Source organism: Melospiza georgiana, chromosome 1 (assembly GCF_028018845.1).
Source record: "Melospiza georgiana isolate bMelGeo1 chromosome 1, bMelGeo1.pri, whole genome shotgun sequence".
NCBI classification, from domain to species: domain Eukaryota; kingdom Metazoa; phylum Chordata; class Aves; order Passeriformes; family Passerellidae; genus Melospiza; species Melospiza georgiana.
This window is the reverse complement of record NC_080430.1, coordinates 106,878,824-106,893,293: the sequence shown is the minus strand read 5'-3', so window position 1 is coordinate 106,893,293 and position 14,470 is coordinate 106,878,824. Positions and strand designations below refer to the sequence as shown.

The 14,470-nt window shown below is 41.0% G+C and overlaps 1 protein-coding gene across 1 annotated transcript in view; it reads right to left on the bottom strand.

Annotated features, from left to right (window-relative positions):
- YES1 (YES proto-oncogene 1, Src family tyrosine kinase) overlaps positions 1-14,134 on the bottom strand; it is a 50,678-nt gene extending 36,544 nt beyond the window's left edge. Inside the window, exon 1 of the mRNA XM_058025568.1 lies at positions 13,842-14,134. The gene's annotated coding sequence lies outside the window, so the exon portion shown is untranslated. The remainder of the gene's footprint in view (positions 1-13,841) is intronic.
- Positions 14,135-14,470: the final 336 nt, after the last annotated feature.

Below are 14,470 nucleotides of genomic sequence, written 5' to 3'. Positions count from 1 at the left end.
CACTGCTGCTGCTGCAGGAGTGAGAGGACACAGCTGACAATAAAGCCATACACAGCCTTGGTATTAATAGCAGAAAGCTAAGACACCCAACAGAACAACACAGTTGCAAAGAGTTCTCTCCCCTCTTCCCAAGCTGTTGAAAAAAAGCTGGGAAGAACAAACAAACAAACAAACTTGTCTGTGAATACAAAGAAAAATATTCTGCCTTTCAACACCTGTATTTAGTTTCATTTCAACTGCCACACTTATTGGTTTGGCTCTCTTAAATAATTTACTGAAAATCACAGAACAGCTGAAACTGGAAGGGACATCTGGAGGATGCCTACCCCAACCCCCTTGCTCAAAGCATGTCAATGACAGCAACTTGCTCAGGGTTGTGTCCAGCTGGGTTTTGAGTTATTGCCAAGGATGGAGAATCCAAAACATTTTTTGGACCACCTGTTCCAGCAATCTATCACCCTTAACATAAAAAACCTCTCTTTTTTTCTGATGTTTAAATGGAATTTCCTGTATTACAATTTGTGCCCATTACTTCATCCACTATCAGTGGAAACTAGGGAGAGCAGCCTGACTCTATCCTCTTTATTCCACCCCATTAGGTTATTTACACACATAGGGTGCCCCTGAGCATTCTTTTCTCCAGGCTGAGTAATCCTAGCTTTCTCAGCTTCTCCTCATAAGAGAAATTCTCCAGACCCTTAGTCATCTTAGTGGCCTTTTGTTGGAGTCTCTCCAGCATATCCATGTTTCCCTTGTACAGGGAAGCCCAGAAGCACACAGCACGTGAAGCGTGGCCTAACTTCTCCTAATGTATTCAGAACACTTCTGGCCTTCTTCGTTGCAAGTGCACATTGATGGCTCACACAAATCTTTCCCACCAGGACCGCTGGGTCCTTTTCTGCACTTTCTTCTCAGCTGATTGGACCCTACCACATACTGGAGCCTGGAGTTGTTCCTCCCCAGGATCACTGAATTTTCCTTTACTGAATTTCTGGAGGCTCCTATCAGACAATTCCTCTGTCAATGTCCCTTTGGATATCAGCACAACCCTCTTTGGTCTATCAGTTCCTCCTGCAAGCTTGGTGAGGCTGCACCTCTGTGGGACCCCCAGGTCAGTAGCAAAGGTGTTAAACAGAACTGTCCCTGGTACTGGGCCCCAGGGTACACTGCTAGTGACTGGCTGTCCTGGTTTAGGCAGGACACTGGCCACCAGCTTTTGAGCCACTTGTGACGTTGTGCCACTGATGCCAACCCTCTGAGCCCATCAGATCAGACAGCTTCCAGTTGCTTTCACCGTTCACCCACCTGGCATGAACTTTATCAGTTTGTTTAAAAGGATGCTACAGGAGACATCGATGACAGCCTCACTGAAGACAAGATAAACAATGTTCACTGGTCTTCTCTCATCTACCCAGCCAATCTGATCACACAAGGTGGTTAAACATGATCTCTTCTCCATGCTATGCTGACAGATCCAAACCAACATCTTGTCTTTCATATTTGAAAATTATTCTAGCTCCTGTTCTTCATCTTCTCCAATCTAAGCTTTTGTTTTGGTTTTTTTCTTTTGATGTCTACAATACACTTACTAACAGTTGCACATCTACTAATGGAGATGTCCCTAAAACAACTAACAATCTCTGCTTAACAAACTGTCCCTAAAACAGCTAACAGCGCTGCTTAACAAACTATTATTCCAGCCAGGCACTGAAACAACAATGCTTCTTTTTTCTCCACAAATGTATGTCAGCTAGTAGCAATGTTGTTGCAGCTGTAATGGCCTAATGACCTCAGAGAAGCAAGGAAAACACCCTCCTCCCTGCCCCCAAATATACTCACTACTCGCTGCCATGCCCCTAAGAAATTTTCTCTCCTTTAAACTGAGTATTTTGTTAACAGCATCCTTTCTACACGTTTAGGATAATAACGACATTTTGTCAGGCTCTTGACAGAAATAACTTATTTTCTCAGATTTCCTGGCCTCCCTGAAAAAGAAACATGAGGAATTTCAGGAAGCATCTTCTCCACACGTTTTTTTCTTCATTTTTTCACCCTCTCTCTTCCCCTCCAAAGTGCAGTGAAGAAATATCAGGACCCAAATTATGCTTAGGAAGCACTATCAAGCACAGCACTAAACCCTCTGCACTCAAGTGATGGTGTACCTAGAAGGTATGCATCATTTCAACCTGCACTAAAACTAAAAATGTATAAAAAATTTTAGTCACCAAAGCAGCAATGCAATTTTCATAAATTCTGTCCATTTTCACACAATTCCAGGTAATGGATAATCCAAGTAGCTGGCTTGGCTAAATAGCAGCTCAGCTCTGTAGGCACTACAGTAATGACAGGCTACAGTTGTGGTTTTACACTGTATTATACACCCAACTAAGTGTTTCAAACACACGCTGTGGCATTAAATGGAACTGGGAGAGCAGATTACAACATAAATCCTGTATTCTTTCACCAATTTAGTGATGTACTGCCAAAAAGGAGTCCATTTTAAAAGCTGTATTGTACATTCAGCCAGGACACGTCTGCTACAGTTCTGACAGGCCAGGGTGACTGACTGACAACCACTTCTGGGGTACTAACGCTCTCTGCAGCCTAATGATTGACTAAAATATTTTGAACAAATTTTGATGTGAAATCAGATTATAACAATTATCACAATTTTCAAGCAACTAGTGCTCTGGGCCAATGCTAGTTGACAGCACCCATTTAAAAACTCTTTCACACCCATACCAAGTTAAATCAACTTGGCACTCTCTCTCTGGTAGACAATTGTCTCCTTAAAGTATGAGCACTATTCATCCAAGTGAATTGCTGCATTAAGGGGGCAGTTGGCTGGCATGGGGAGGACTGGACTGATTGACAATGCATCTCAGTCACAAAGAAGTTGCAGCAAGAGTTTCTAAAAACCAAAAAGCAGTCAGGACCATGAATAGATGAGGCATGCTGAAGACACAAAAGTACAGGATGTATCCAGGAAGATGCCGGTGCTTCAATAAGCTTCCTAACTATGACTAATCTTAAAACAGTTCTCGTGTCTTGTTTTGTAAATTTAGCATTTCAAGTGTTTCAGAGAGTTTAAGTTTACTACTTAACCCCTTAAAACCAGCCAAATATTGCAGCAACAGTTATTTGAGGAGGATTTTTTTTCAGAGCTATGTATGCTAAACAGCAAAGAGCCCTGTGAAGCTTCCTAGGGAGCGGATTTTATTAACCTCTGAAATGTTAATAAAGAAATGCGGGGCAGCATTTAAGGGCCCATTCTCAAATTATTCTAAGGAGATTACAATACTTCCATCCCCCTTCCCCTTGTGGAATTTCAAAGAGGAATTACAAGAAACCCATACAGAAATTGCTCAGGTCATAATTATCACAAACAGTCGAATTAATTCCTGATTCCAACAGATACCAAAAGCACCAGAAGAAAAACTTGATGCGCAAGAGTGCAAATGATACATTTTATGAGAAGTATAAAAGTTATTACATACGTAATCACTACATTGGAGTTCATTTGTCAAATATTATTTCTTCACCATTAGGGTAGACAAAGCAGGTACTGTTGTGTAAAGCATTAGTGGAAGATGCCAAAGGCACTACTGTCTTCTGTGGAACTCAATGGGATTACTCCAAACACCACCAGTAAACACAGGAGATAACATCCAGTTCAATTTTCCGTGTGAATGAATTATCCACTTCTCACCTCAGCAAGACTACATAAAGACACTCAAGATGCCAGCCTGAGGCTGAAAATACAAACAAGGCTCCCCAAACCTCACACAAGTTGTCATATAAAGCCTAAATTTAAACAGCAATTCAAACAGATTCCTTTCATCTACTTAAGGATAAACTCCTCAAAAGTTTGCTTAACTTTTACCAAGCGATAATTCTTACACCGCAAAAAAAGGTTCATCAAGAGATTCTAGTTTCTGTAAAATATTTGTAGTCAAGATTAAGTGACATATGTTATTCACTGCTCAATGCAGTGAAGTATTATAACTACAATCTAATTGAAAAAGGGCTAAAATCTTTGATTCAACTGCTAAATTAAGCTAGCTGTTTGAGCTAACAGATCCAATTTCACTGCCTGTTAAGGCAGGCAACATTTTTTTGTCTTCATTTTATACTCTAATGAAGTCTACTTCAATAGAGTTGCCTCCACTTATCCCAGAGGATGATTTAGTTCTTTTGTGTACAGCTAATCCAGCTCTCCCTGAAGTCAAGGGGAATTTTGCACTTGACTTCAGTGTGAAAAAGGATCACATCCTAGAATAGCAACGCTAAAACATTTGTGAATAAAAGCAGGTTCAGATTTTCCAGTTCCTAATTAGCAAAAAAATGTCCCAGACAAACAAACAAATTATCCTAAAACAAACCTTTTAAAAAATCAAAAAAATCTAATTTCCATTTCAATTTAGAACATGTAAGAAGTTATTTTACATGGCAATGTTTTTAAAGAGAATGATCCCATTCAGATATTCTGACTGTAAAACTGTATTATCTGCATCTGCTTTGGCTTTCAGTTTCAGGGGAACTCGAGGGAAAAGTAAAAATCCATCAAATCTAGGAATTTTAAGAAAAGCAACAGTTTAATGGCATGGTTTCCAAGCTGCAGAAACCCTGCAGCAGTAACACTAACAAAATTTTCAATTTTCCATTAGAGCAATCAGGGTTTCCTCAAGAACTTCTTACACTGTGATAAATCAACAGGCTCAGAAGTTTTTGCAGGTTACTCTTTGTTGACCTAAATATGATTTGATTCCATCACATAAATTATCTGGTTACCTGGCTACACTGTATTGCACGTAATGTAGCAAACAGTGTTTACTTCTATTTGTATAACAGCAAAAATAGAGTACAACAGACATATGGAGCCAAATTAAGTCATACACAGACTGACTACACGTCATATACAAGTATAAGACTAAGTAAGTTATCCTTCTGATGGCATTTTTTTAGTATTTAATGCGGAGGAAAAAAAATTTAACTGAAATTTCTAGAAAGACACAGGTTTACTCTTAGGAAAACCTACACTGAGTTTTAAAACATAATCAAACTATGTTGCTAGCCACCAAAACTTTAAACAAATTTAAATCACCAAACTGGCAGAGCTAATACATAACCACCTGAAATCAGAATCTGAATACCCAAATATATAAAGCAACATAAAGCTGTTGCGAGTGTAAAGAATATTCCACCCCTCAATGTTATCTAGATACTGGTTCACTAGAATCTTAGACATATTTAGGGAAGACAAGTTGAATTGACAGAGGAGAGATTTGTTTCTACTTTCGAAGAAAATAAAAACTTGAAAGTATGGGATTTACCTATTCTAATGCCTTAGAGGTTGTAGTGACCAAAAATTATTCACAAACTAAAGCTAATATTCTCTTTTGTAAATAAATCTAGCAGATTTAAAGCAAAATGCGGTTTGCACTAGAATTACTACCCTCTATATCCTTATCTAGGAAGCAACACATTAATCTGTACTTTAAAATGTAACACTGGTTATTTATATGAGTTTCAATCAGAACTTCCATTCAAATGCCACTGAACACACACTAGGAAGAAATAAAAATGTCTTGCATGGAAATTGCAGTGTCATTGCTTAAATAATTATGCATATACTTAAGAGAATTATTAAGACACTTTACTATTACATTAAATATACACACAGAGAATCCATGCCCCTGGCAAAAAGCTAACAGGATTAGTGTAAACCTAATATGGAGAGTCAATAGAGTTTACTGACTAGTAAGGCTCAACCTCTTTCTTTGGGAAAAGAATGAAGAAGCCCGAGTGTAAATCTGAGGTAAAACAGTAATTTAAAATAACCATATAAAACAAAGGTGTCATGCTTGTTAATATAAGTCACATATTATTTGGCTGTGACTTCACCATGTATGCACCAGATTTAAATAGTACTCTGATGATATGTCAGACCTAAGCAAAAGGGAAGGGGAGGTAATCAAAGAGCCCTAGATTTCATAACCAATGCAAATGAATTCCAGAATATTTAAATACACCTACTATGCATGAACAAGTCAAACGTTTCCAGGCAAATAATTTTTCATCTATAAACTAACACTTGTCTCATTTTACGTACATCATGATAGCCTGAATCAATCAGTTCTACGAGTTCTCCAGCGTACAAGATAAGAAATAATTCCTAAAATGAAAAAGATTTATATCTTTAGCAAATTACATAATGTGCAATTATTCAGCAAGATATTTTGAAAGCTTATCACTTTAAATAGCCTCAATCACTATGATTTATGAATTGTGTTTTAAGTGTGTAGCTGTGCTTAAAATACAGTACAGAACTGTACTTGAAAGTAAAAAAAAGGTACCCATATTACTATTGCTTCCTAGCCATATACAGTTAGCATTTAATTTTTGTGTGATCTGAAGCTGAAAATTTTGTACTTGCATTTTGCTCTCTCACTCAGAACCACAGAAAAACAGCAAAAGAAAAGCCAAAAAAAACCTCTTAAACCCCACCAAATAAATACATATAACTTTTTTTTTCCACCAACTACAGAATGTTAATACAATGCCCACTTCTCAGGCTTGAGAAAACAAATATTACTCAAGAAAATTTCCCCAATTGACTAGTAGTAACATCTCAGGAATTACCCTTGTTTTCTCTTCTCTTTTCTTCATGGATAATTGTTTTCCAAAGTAATAGTATTTTGCTCTATGCTCTAAGTGTTTCCTGAACAGAATAACTTTACTATGAAAAAAGAATTAAACATGGCTGTCTACAGTGAGACTAATATACCCTTTTCCTCTTACCAGTGAATGTTTTTCAGTTAGGTATGGACAAGCTGATGAGGCCAATGCTATTATAACCTTTAATCATCCACTAAACAAATATTTAACACCAGCATCAGCTAAACGAGCCCATCCTCTCTTTGCTTTAAGGGTTTTGTCATTCTATAATGCAACTTATACTCAAAAATATATGACAGGGAGAATCCCAAAAAAATAAAACCAAAGAAAATACTTTGGCAAAAATCTCACATATCAATGTCTCAGAAGTCAGAGAGCAGAGTCATATTTTAAAACACTGCTGTTGGAAAAAACCTGAATACTCTTTATTTTGAACAGGCAGAATAAGAAGTACCATCTGTTGCTCAAAGAACCCATTCTGAAAATAAGCCTCTAACTAAACTTCCAAGAACTTCCAGTTGAGACATTAAGAATTTATCCGGAATGAAGTGGATTGAAAAAAAGACAGCAGATATTTGCCTAGATAGACTTCTGGTCTGATTTACATCAACTCCTCTTTCAGTGGGCTTCAGCTGAAGAACATGTGCATCAAAGAGAAGCTTTGTTCAGATTTAGGATAAAAATCCTCAAACAATCAAGAAAACTAAAAGTCTTCCATCCCCATTCAAGTAAGGGAGAGTCTCCTTTTTAGAATGTACACAACTCACCTGGGCTAGTCTTCACACAGAGCAGAGAATGGTCTTTGCCTTGCAAAACTTATTTAAGCCTTGCATAAATTTGCATTAGGAGAAAAGAAGACAAAAATCTGTATTTTCACATTCACCTGTCAGTGAAGTATTGCAGGATTTTCTATTAGGAGAGATTACCTATGAGCCCTTAAGATGCATCACTAAGTATGTTCACAGCCTCATCAGAGCATCATTACAAGTTCACACCTCTAAGGAAACGTGAAGTGTTTCAACTGAACTACTGCAATTGGAGCTGGTCACAAACATTAAATACCAGGGATCAACAAAACACCACAAGTCGCAAAATGCTCCACTGGCATGGTCTGTTTTCAGCTCAAGGTACAGGAAGAAGGACACAAACCACTTGGTTTTATCACCATAAGCTTTCCTCCCATTTCATCTCACCCTTACTTAGTCTTCACATGAATATAAATGCCGTGACTCTACAGATTTTTAAAATGTGAACTTTGCTACTAGGTTTGGTGCAGATCTGTAATTTTTTAAGATGTTTGGACTCTCCTGTTTTATACAAATTTCAGACACAAATGTCACATTAAACTCCGTGTTTCGCACACACTAAGTCTGATCAACTTCTAACTGAAGCACTACATATTTTTTCTGTTAATATTCTTCTGAAGATGTCAGTTTGGGAATCAGTAATATAAGGTTTTCATCTCAAACTGCAGACCTCCAGAAAAACAGATCAAAATCAAGGCAAAGAAAGGAGGTACAAGAGCACTAAAAAGATGTATGACTAATTGTGGTGATTTGCTTTTAACACTTCACAATTAAATACAGAACTTTCGTATATATTTTTACATTTCCTCCCTCAATCTCAGTTCTGATAATGTTTTCTTTTCTAAGTTTGGTAAATAAATGCTAGTTTCATATAAATGTGCACTTTGAAAACAAGAATATTTTCTAGATGTTAATTCTATATTCATTTTTCAGTGAAGAATACTTTAAAAACCTTAAAAGCATTGTTCATCTGTGAGGCACATGTTAAGCTAAGCCTATTGAAAGGCCAGTTTTTATAAATTAGACCAGAAGCCCAACAAGCCCAAAGACCTCTGAGTCAGACCAGAAGTTCCCCATGGGCCTCAACCATCTGAAATGCTGGGCAATACTGGATGCTCAGGAAGGGAGCCTGAGAATTAGGAAAGCCTGTGGTCATGGAGTCCTTGGTGCAGCCTTTTAGCTTCTGGATTTGGGGTACTATTACTGGCAAAATAAAGTATTTGTGTTGAACAGGCTGAGCTGGTAAAAATCAACGAGAAACAGGAAGAGTACGTAAAGAAAGAGAAGGACTTTGGAGGGTTTTACTTTTACTCTTCTGTGGTTACAAGTGTCAGTAATGCTATTAGTTTCCAGTTAAATGTTCTTGAAAAGCAAGAAGATACACATAACAACTGAGACCTGTTTTTTCTCTGTCACACTTCAAGCATAAATATTAATGTTGTTATCTAACCATACTTAAAATAACTTATTAAAACTGGATTGTTCACTATTAATTTGTTTTAAGTCTCCCTTTCCTGGCTGACTGCCAAAACAGTTATAATGCTATACAATTGCAATACACAAGAGATCCATAGCACCCTCTAATTACTCTTTAAATACCTCACACAAGCACTGCCTTCTCTTACAATTGTGAGGCCATTAGGTAGGGTGGAAATTTCAAAATCTTTAGCCCAGATACTTTATTTCTGAAGTTTGCATGCAATATGAAAATGTTTGCCTGAACTATGGGCAAACATTTGGAACATGAACACCATCTTCCACTCCAACCCTTCTTTTCTACAGGGGCTGTCAGTCCTGGGAAGCATACCTGAGGCCTGACTGCATTTATACTCCATAATTCACATCATGAATAAAACACTACTACTGTCTCAGTTTTGCAACACTACAGAGTACTGTGGGCATGTGCAAAGGAACTTAACCCTACTAAATCAAACCCCTCCAAAATAAAGACTGAGTTTAAATGTGTGATTAATGCCACAAAATTCTCCTGAAAGTTTCTCTAAAACAAAGTTAAAGGCCCTGATCTACAAAGATTTACTTATGTGGATGTGTTTACTCAACTTCAGTGTCAATGGAATTAAACAAAGTTATTCATTCTTGTAAGCTTGGTCTAGATAACTCTAAAATTTCAACTAAAAGGGCTCATCACTTCTGAAGAATCATTTATTTTTCCCAGACTTCTCTAGACCTCTGGTGTGAAGAAAACCACAGAAACATTTTAAGCCATATAAGTTTTTCATCTACCTGAAGTTCAGACAAGTTGAAAGACAAATTATTTGATGTTCAGTATCACAATCAGAATTCAAAATTTACATAAACATTTAAGACATAGGTGCAGTCAATATCGTTACTTACTGAAGTCTCATGTAACATTACTATAAAAGCATTTGCCTTCCAAAAATACAAAGATAAAACACAGCCAGGTTAACAAAAAAAGTTATCAAATTCCCTACTCAACAACTAACAGTGTTCAAAAAGCTAAAATACAAATTATTTTGTATTAAGCTGAGGAGGTTTTACTTCCTCAGCATTCTCCAACCATGCCCTATAACATTACCTCATACTACAGTAAAGAAAAATCGAAACAAAACCCCAGTCTTGGCCACAACAGTCAACACAGCCTTAAATGCAGTTAGTGATGATCTGTACAGCAGTAGCCCACTGAGCTGTGGGACTGGGATACAAGCCAGGGCTAGCCAGAAGTCCAGCTTGAGGGCTTGACTTCAGCTGTGCATGGCTTTGGTGCACTGACTTAGGGGACACAGCATGAAACCCAGTGCTCTATGCAGTCCCTATCCAAAATGACAATAGAGAGCGTTTTCTATCCTTTTTCCAGCCACCCTTTACATTTTCAAAGAATATGTGTTTAAAAGGAACAAAACTCATGCATAAGTAATAGTGTTTACTTACTCAATTTCTAGCAATAAAGTTACTATCATCTTGATCTCTGATCCTGCAATCAGCCTTGTGTGTTAACTTTACCTAAGGGTGCAGTCCCACTCATTTCAATTACTTTGGTGCCAGTTTCTGTTTTGATGCACAGGCACCATCAAGGATAAACCCCCATAAATGCAAAAGGCAGTAAGAATGACCTCTTATAAGCTAAAATTAAACTTGTCCTACAGTTAGTTGACAGCATCTTTTCAGTATTATATTTTCTCTACTAAACTAAGCATACACATGGGAAGTTATCCAGGTTTACCTTCAAAACCTGGCAATTGGTGGTACAATCTGGAACCCTACAGCTCTAATCATTGGTGTGAATGCAGCCAGGGACTGTACTGATTGAAAGAAGTTCCCATATGGCAATTGTAAAGCAGCTAGTATTTAAAAAAAACATAAAAAATGGTGATTATCACATAATAAAATCCATCACTATAAAATAGCCTCCTACTGGCACTCTCAAGGAGAACAGAAATGAAATAAATCCTGAGACTAGAGTTACCTACTTGTATTTGGAGGTGGCTCCTCCAAGACAAAAACTAACCCATTCTGTTACAGTAGGTAGAGAAACTGCAGTTCTCCCTCATGGATCAATCTGTTCCAGCCACAGGCACAGGACTCTCAGCACCAGAAGCCTGAAACCTTTCAGGAGGACTTCACAGAAGCCACAGGCTGTGTACATACGCACAGAACGTGGCCTACCTGAAAAAGGCTGCTTGATGCGACACAGCAGAGTAAGGACGCGTTCCTAAAGTCATTTTTGTGTTAGTACTGACACCAATTTTTAAATTAACATCAAGGTACCTTACTCAAACTGTGATCAAACTACACAGCAAAACAGCTGGATGCAAGTAGGGAATATGAATGAAAGAACGTATTTCTTTTAACTAATGTCTTGAACACAAGGAATTATCTGTTGAAAATGTACAGCTTTTGTCCACAGGTAGCACATATGGAAAAGTAGAACCATGTAGCCAGTTTGTTCATAAAGTAAACTTTGACCACATAATCTGATATGTGCCACACTGCAGACATTTGCATCGCTGTCACATGACAGCCATGATTTATCAGACTGAACAGAGTGACAATTTCATTCTTCAGGAGCTGCAGAAGTGCACAAAGTACAAAATAAAGAGCATTTCTTTGGAGCACAAGAATAGTTCTCTGCTCTGCTGCGTGAATATTGATAAGGACCACTATAATGTGAAGTTTTTCAATAATTCTATTACAGTAGAATTATTACAGTATGCAGCACGCCAAACATGTATTAAGTATTTTTCCAGCTATTTCAAAATAATACAGCAATTTAAGTATACTTTCAGTTCCACTCATATGTTTTGTACCCTAAGAACTGTCGTTGAGTAACAAGAATTTCCTTGAAAATCTCTCATGGTAATACAAAATATAGATTAAAGCTACCTTGGGCTCACCAGCCTCATTCCAGATAGAATGGTACAGGGGTTCAGTTATTAAATAACTATTGAAAACTGGACCAGTAGCTCTGCAAGCAGCAAAACCAGGGAGGCCCCATTTCCTGCAGCAATTTCCAGCTTGAGGTAAGTGTTGCTGTGAACTCTCTGGCATGCAGGTTAAATGCACCGTTCTACCTGGCTTCCTTACTTCCAGAAATTTTGTAGAAACTGCTCACCTGGGAGACCTCTGCTGCCAAATTTATTTGAAATCTTCTAACAGTCAAAAGAGTTATTAGAGAGACTGAAGGCACACAGAGATTATAGCTCTATTTGAGCTGCACCTGTTAAAGAAATAAAGCTAATAAAGCACGTGGAATAATTAATTACTGGCAATTGCTGTTACTAACTACTGTCACACCTGGTACCAGAGGATCTTTTTCTTTGAAATTCAGCGGAAGCACAGTGCCCATGCTGCTGTCCCTGTTGCCATCACAGATGCTACCTTGTCCCAAAATTAACCACAACACCCTGGCTGTGCAGAACACACACAGAGTCTCCACTCTATGCTTATGCTCAGTAGGAACCTGCTATAACTAAATTTACAGATACACATCTGTACAGATACAGATTCCACATAAGAGTGGAAGTGCGAGGTTTTGTTGTTTGGAAAGGAAATGTTCTTACTTCTATGAAGCCAACAAAAACATGGCTATGGGTGAACTATACCTACAAACAGAGGTACTGCAAAGGTAACTTACAAGGCAATTCTATCCCTCTTCAATGCTTACTTTCCAAAAAGGAAAGAAAAAGACTCTAAAGTAAATTTTCTTATCTAGCTCCCGACTTAAGATCAATTTCATTTGCAAAATCTGCCTGAAAAATAATTCAGCTATCTATGAGTTATATTAATTGAAAACCATTACACTTTCTGTGTGAACGCACTCCAACCTTCAAAACTGGTTTTGGAACATTCTGCCACTTAAAATAAATCCAAACACCTAATTTTTGATTAATGACTGGCCTCTGCCTAGGGTTAAATCCAGCAGGTACATCTGAATATACCTTTACAACATGAGCTTCAGAAATATTTCTGTCCTAGTTTTCCCAGTGCCAAGACGATCATAATCACATGCATACACGACACGTAGTAGCCCATATATTAATATAATAAATAACCATATCATAAACTGCACATATTTGTAATACTGAATACTGGAGAAGTCACACTAGCCTTGGTCTGAGCACACAACTTTAGGCACATCAAGCCTGCGGGTCCACAGAGAGCAGAAAGTTATGTGCAGCCTCCGCAGGAACAGGGGCCTGTGTGTGTCCAACACATTTTTTTTCTAATTGTAAGGAAGACAAGGAGCCTTGATGAAGTGTGATGATTGCACATTTAAATTAATGACTCAGAAACGTACAGCGGTCATGTTTCAGGCTCGATAATAGGATATAAACCAGAACAGTGGGGCGGGGGGAAGAAAAACTAATAGAATATAAAACCACGCAGGCCAAGCTACAGGCGACTCCTGAATTTTGCCCTTTTACATCCTCCGTCCCCGCGCCCGGGAGCGGCTCACGCCGAGCACCAGCCCGGGCGGCGAACGCCGCCTCCGCCGGGGGACGAGCAGCCGGCCCGCAACGCCCGCGGCAGCGCGGCGGGCAGGGGCCGGGAGGGGCCCGGGCCGAGCAGGGGTCACGGGGCCCTCCCCCACAAACTTACTGCCCGCAGCCCGCCCCACGCTGCCCGCCCAGCCCAGCGCGGCTCCCGCCCGCCCGACCCCTCGGCCCCGCGGGCAGGAGCTCGGGCCCGGGAGAAAGTTGCCGAGAAAGTTTCTGCGGAGGAGAAGGGGCCGGGGGTGCGGGAAGCCCCCCGCCCCCGGGGCGCGGCGGCGGGGCGAGGCCGGGGGCGGGCGGCCGGGGCCTAGCGCCTGCATCGCCGCCGCCATCGCGGCCGCCGCTCCCGTGGGGCGGCGGAGCGGGGACGCGGCCGGGGCCTCACCTGCCTCTCCTCGGCGTGGCGGGTGGGAGTAGGAGGGGGGGAGGAAAGGAAGCGGGGGCCCCCCCGCTCCTCCCGGAGCCGCGGCGACCCGGGGAGGGAAGCGGGGAGGAGGGGAAGGGAGGAGGGACGAGGAGGAGGGAGCCGAGCGCTCCGGTGCGTGCGGGGAACTGGAGCCTCGCTGCGGGAGGAGGAGGAGGAGGAGGAGACTCCCCGCCCCTATGGCCGGGATCTCCGGTGGGCACCGCGGCCCCTCCTCCGCACCGCGTTTCCCTCCATGCGCTCCGGGTCGGGATCGCCGCGCCTGCCGGCCGGGGCAGCGCCTCCGCGCTCGAACCGGAGGCCGCGGGGAGGAGCCGGGCGGCCCCCGCGGAGCCGGGCTGGCGGCTGCGGTCCCTCCTCCGCGCCGCTGCGCACCGAGACAACATGGTGGGGGCGGCGCGGGGGCGGCGGGGAGGGAGCCGGGGCTTGCCCTGCCCCGCGGCTTGCCCGAGGGCGGCCGCCTACTCCCGGCCTTGGGTGGCGGGGACCCCGGTCGGGGTAGGTCCTCCCGCCGTGCCGTGCCGGGCTGGTGAGCTCGGTGAGGCTCTCTTGCCAGAGAAGCTGAACGTGAAAGATTCCGGCAGCGGAGC